Source organism: Papaver somniferum, chromosome 9, assembly GCF_003573695.1.
Source record: "Papaver somniferum cultivar HN1 chromosome 9, ASM357369v1, whole genome shotgun sequence".
Taxonomy (NCBI): Eukaryota; Viridiplantae; Streptophyta; class Magnoliopsida; order Ranunculales; family Papaveraceae; genus Papaver; species Papaver somniferum.
In genome coordinates, this window is record NC_039366.1 from 107,370,954 (window position 1) to 107,376,953 (window position 6,000).

Consider the following 6,000-nt stretch of genomic DNA (forward strand, 5'->3'; position numbering starts at 1 on the left):
TAAAGCCCGGGTTAACCCAGCTGTGGGTACGTCAGTGGGTCCCACATAATTAAATCACGTGATTTTCTCTTCTTCAGTTTTTCTGTCTTTCTTCTTTGTCGTCTTTAAGCCGTTCGTTGTTGATTAAATGAAAGGGAAAATCCAAGAACCAATCTTTGATCGAAAATTAAAACGAAGCTTGAGTTTACAATATCAGGTGCAAAATTTTCCAGTAGCCAGTAATGATTATGGCAGGCACGGAGCTAGTAAGGGTCTCGTGGGGACAGCAGTCCCACTGAGTTTTAGGATATTACGTGTATAGGTTTACAAAATCGGGAATTCTAGTGCAAAAGGGATCAGGAATTCTAGTGCAAAGGGGACAATTCTGTGAGGCCAAATTTGGAAATGGACCAGAGATCTGTTTTAGTATTTACCCTGACACTTTCTCTAAATCTCCGTAGTAGTAAACAAACGAATATGATTCTTCTTGAAACTTGAAAGGGATGTCTGCTATTGATATACAATCTGTCTGATATTGATATGCAACTAAAAGATGGTTTCACTAAGATATGTACTGGCTTTCTTCTTTGTGTAGCTTGTTTGAATCTGAGTGATTCATTTTCTGCGTTTGACAAGGACAGATTGGTGCATCTCGCACAATTTTATCCTAGAGACTTTGCAGCATTTAATCTTTTACTACTTGATGATCAGCTCAAATATTACTTCATATATATGAGAAAGTTCTCAGGATTAAATGGATAACAGATCTTGCAAGAATAATGTTCAAGACAAAGTTTGCCAACTGGTTTATTTACTTTTAACTTTTGCATTGATCTTCCAGTTGTAATGTCTTCAGTTGAAAGGCTATTTTTAACTATGAAATTTTTGAAAATCGATTGCCTAATGGAAGGGCGATGAACGGATGAATGAATGACTATTTGCTTGCAGATGCTGAAAAACATATTCTCAGCAGCCTTGTTGAGGATGAAGAAAGTTATATTACATGCTACATTTACTCTTTGTAATTTATACTTCATTATGTATTTGTCAAAAAAAAAAAAATTTGTCCCCCCAAACTTCAATTCCTGGCTCCGTCCCTGAATTATGGTGAAAGTTACATTAGAATTCAATAAGCCCCACCCGTTATTTCATGTAATCAAATTTGTCCCCCCAAACTTCAATTCATGGCTCCGTCCCCGAATCATGTAATCAACTGGTTCTACATAAAATGTTCAAAACCCCACCCGTTATTTCATTCATTACAACAAACCCATGTTTGATTTGAAAAATCTTTCAATTAGGTCTTTTCTTGAATTTTAACTAGAATTTTTTGTTTTTTATTCTTGAAAGGACGAAGAAAAGAGAGATGAGAGAGAAATTTATTATTGATATCATGATCACGAGGATCTGTTTGAGTTTTGTAGAAAGGTCAAACTGAAGGAAATAGAAAACCCTAATAACATATGAATGTTGATGCTTCCTCCCTTTCTTATTTCTCGATTTATTTTTTAATTTTTTTTCTTTGGTGCTTTTTTCTTCGTCTGCTGAATTAATTGACAAAATAATCCAGGGGTAGTCCATGAGTAAGTTGGGGGAGTTTAATGTATTTCAGAACTTTGGGATTTTGAGGGAGTGTGAGAGAATATAGGGAGTTTGAGAGATTTTGGTGTTTTGAGTCTATGGAGTTTGAGAGAGTCCCCCAAAATCTCTGCTTTTTTGAGAGATTTGGAGTGAGACAAAAATACACTGTAAACTCCCAAGAACTCCCTAGAACACCCCCCAAAAAACCAACTCCGTAGCATTATAGTTTTTACCACTAACAGGGAGTTTAAGGGTTTCTTTCAAACTTCCCCACGACTAACGGGTTTTTTTAGGGAGTTTGTGAGACTCTTCTAAACTCTCTCACGACTAACTCTCACGACTAACGGGGATTTTGAGAGACTCCTTCAGGCTTCCGTACGACTAACGGGAGAAAACCCAACTACACCCAACTCCTCCAACTCACTTGAGGACTAACATCCTGATCGAGTGTTCTTAAAAAAAATGAAGAGGAATCTTTTTACTGATTTGTTGATATGATAGAGATTGATGATGATAATCATAGAGGAAAAAAGATAATCTGAAACACTGAACTTTTTATTTCTTTTTCTTTTCCAGATTGATGACGAGTCATGGATGATCAATCAATTTACAGTGTTGGCTGAGAAAAATTGAAAAGAGAGGAAAGAAGAGAAATATAGTTTCCTTTTCTTCAGTCGTTGCAAACAAAGAAAAATATAGAAAAGAGAGAAGAAGATAATCACGTGATTTATGACAGCTAAGCTTGCCAGATCAGTTTGGACGCAGACTAGGGCGGAAAGTGGGGTGCAGAATAGCATGAGTAAGATCGTAGGGACTGCAGAGGAGACTCCTTACCTACTAAGTTACTCTTTAACTTAATATATCTCTAGGTGAAACTGTTAACCATTTATTATTTGATTGTCTTGTTTCAAAAAATCTGTGGGCAGCTGTTAATCCAAATCATGTAGGTCTAATTAATAGTAAGCAGCTAAATGAATTGCTATCTGATTGGTTAAATAGTAATAACAATGGCAGTTCAAATATCACCACTTATATCAGGTTTGTCAGTTTTACTCTATGGCATATTTGGAAAATTAGATGTGATGTAGTTTTTGATAAGGCTAGTGTTAATATTGTGAGCACTGTGATACTCATCAATAAAGACATCTCTGATTGGGTGAGTAGTACTCGGAATCTTGGATATGTTCATCATAATACAGTTACTGATGCAAATAGAATTCGTTGGCAATTTCCAGATGAAAGGTTTGTTAAAGTTAATTTTGATGGTTCATATGTCAAGGAAAGTAATCATATGGGTATTGGTCTGACTATGTGTTAGAGCATTGCTCGGTTGAACCTACCAAGCGCTGGTATGTCAAGTTTGGTTGTCATATTTTAGTGAATCAGAACTCATGTTAAGAGTCGCTTGATTATGTACTTGAGTCAACTTCGTATAGGTTAGCTTGAAAGTATTAGGACATGAGACATTACAAGTATTGCGAAGTCTTGAATATGTGAAGAAGCAAGGAGCTACAACGACAACAATCATCCTTCCACTTTAGGTTAGTGATATTTGACTTGAACAGTTTCATTCCCTAACGTATCTTTCAAGTTGTGCATATTGAAGACATAACTGCGAAGCATATTTGAACTCTAGATAGACATAGTATTAAGGAATACAATACGAGGTTTCTTGCTTAACCATTAAAGTTTGTAGATAAGACATTTCCATAATCATTTAAATGCTATTGTGAGAATATATGGGTATGAGGTGAGGATTTCATCCTAGGGAACAATGTTTACATGTGTTCTAAAGAAGTAAGTTCATAAACTTGTTTGTGAACCGAAAAGGAAATTTCCAGGTGTTATTGGTTTTGTTATTCATTGCATATCTTATGAACAACCAATATGTGTGATTGAGTAACCTAATTAGGAGAAATCCCTTACGGCCGCTCAGTTTAAAGTCTTCTTTGGGATTGAGAAGCTCTAGCGTGTACCGTTGGTGGGAAACTAGATAACTGGGGTTTATCTTTTGTTTTCGATTGATTTTATTGACTAACGGTGGTTGGAATCTGATTGCACCTAGTTTGTTTATTCTTGAGGATCTTCTCTTCTGATATAAGATTCACTCAAACTAGTTCAGAGTTTTGACGGGGATCTTTAAGACTGTTGTTAGTTCTAAAGACGATCTTGTGATAATCCATTGTTATCAGACTCCGTTCTGTGCATGATTGATCACAAGAGATTCAAGTGATTGTGTGCAGGTTTTTATTGAATATTTAAGAAGACTTGAAGACAAAGAAGATATTGAAGATCTGACTTGGGTTTATAATCTTTGGTGTGCACAATACTTGATTTGGTAAACGAGGATCCAATTAATAATCGTTTTATCCTTGTGGTAGATTGGATTGATTAATTGAGTAGATCGGCATCAATACATTTCTTTGGATCAAGAGTGTTGTTGTCTTAATCTTAAACGATTACTTCGGTAATTGAACATAAGATAGATCTAAGGACCTGAAGAAGGAGTTTATGTTAAGATAAACGGAAGAGCCTTTGTTAAACTCATATCACTTGGTTGAAGAGAGTTCATACCAAATAAATTTGTTGTTCCTTTACTGTTTTGAATATGAACCAAAGGAATTGTTCCAAGTACGTGACTTATTTATAAGTTGGAGGCGTGGGAATACAGACGGAACTAGGTGAACTATAAGTTTAGTTGCTTGGTCTCAACTATACGAAGTTAGGTGTAATTTTGTGTAGCGGCTTAATCCTGAGAGTATTCAATTCTTGACAAGGTCCCGGGGTTTTTCTGCATTTGCGGTTTCCTCGTTAACAAAATTTGCCGTGTCATTTATTTTATATTTCTGCATTATAATTATTTTATTATAATTAAAGTAAATTACACAAACGTTAATTCCTATTTACTTGATAAACAATCCTATTGTGTTTGGTTAAGTCTGAACCTTTAAATCAAGTAAACATACTTCGGTGTTGTATTATCTCGATATTGTATCCATAGACGGTCACTCGAAGTGTGAACCGATTAGTTGTAGTGTCTCGACTCAGTCCATAGACAATCACTTTCGAAGAAAGGACTTATAGGTAGGAAAAGTTTTAGTTTGAGGTATATTTGGGTACCCTCGCCTTTTCACTATGTTCTCTGCAACAGGGTCACGTGGAGTTGCAGTTTCAACAGCTGGGGTAGCCAGAGATGAAGCACATGCAGCCCTTGCTGCGCTGGAAGGCATCAAGTTGGCGCAAGGTGCTAATGTCCAATGTCTACACTTGGAAGGGGATTGTTCAAATGTGGTGAAAACTATCAATGGGGCTAATGGCTCTGTAAGATGGAAAAAAATAATATTATCCACGATTGCAAAACTCTGTTAAGGAATTTTCAGTCTTGGAAGTGAGGTAGCTAATTGTCTTCCCAAAAAAGCCAAAACAACTAGAATTTCCTTAAGTAATTTTTCTTTTTCCCCAATTGGTTTAAAACTCTTGTCAGAGAAGAGTTGGATATTCAGATTTAAAGCTTAAATAAAATTTATCTTTTCTATTAAAAAAAATAACTTATTATATCTCTTGAATCCAATTTCAGTTCATAAACAACTTCGAATTTCAATTCATAAACTCTAAATTTGCAGTAATACAAAGTACATATCTATCTGATGGAGAAAATTTATCTGTATTGATTTTGATGGTTTTCAAATAGTGATTGTAGTAGTGGTAAAAACAGGTCTTTTCAGACTTGTGAAGAAAGCAATTTTTAGATTTAAATTAAACTAGATAATTAAATAAAGTTGTTCAAAGTTATAGAGAAAAACACCAAGACTAGGATTCCACCAATGACCATTTTAATAGTAAACTCTAAATAGTTCTTATGCAATTTTATCTTTAAAATCAATTCTAATATTTACCTCAAATAAGTTTTTGAAGTAATAATTGTAATTAAAAAGTATAAAACATCAAAAGTTACTAAAACCCAGCATGCTTCATCAAGTCAATTCACAATTACTCAATAAAAACTATTAATTCAATTTTAATTCGTGCAAATAATCAAATAATAATATTGCAAATAAATATAAAAATTAGAATTATACCAATAAATTTTGTACCAATGGCTTCCTCCGTCGTCTCGGATAATGGGTTTAGCTCCTCATCCCAAAAACACACTCACAAGATAAATTCATGGCTAAAATAGGTGTTTTTATTGATGATTATATGATGAAATAGGAATTAGCAACGCTGTAAAAGTGTTCAGCGTCACTGTTACAAAGGGGTAAGTGCTGAAAATTAAACGATACTTTTCTGTTGCTGTAGAACAACGACACAGTTTCTGGTTTTAAGACTGATGAAGAACGACTGCCTTAGCAGGTCTGTTCTTCGTCTTCTTCTTCCTCCTCGAACAGCAGCAGCAGCAGCAACAATAACTCTCTGTAATCGCTTCTCCTCGGCTCTCCT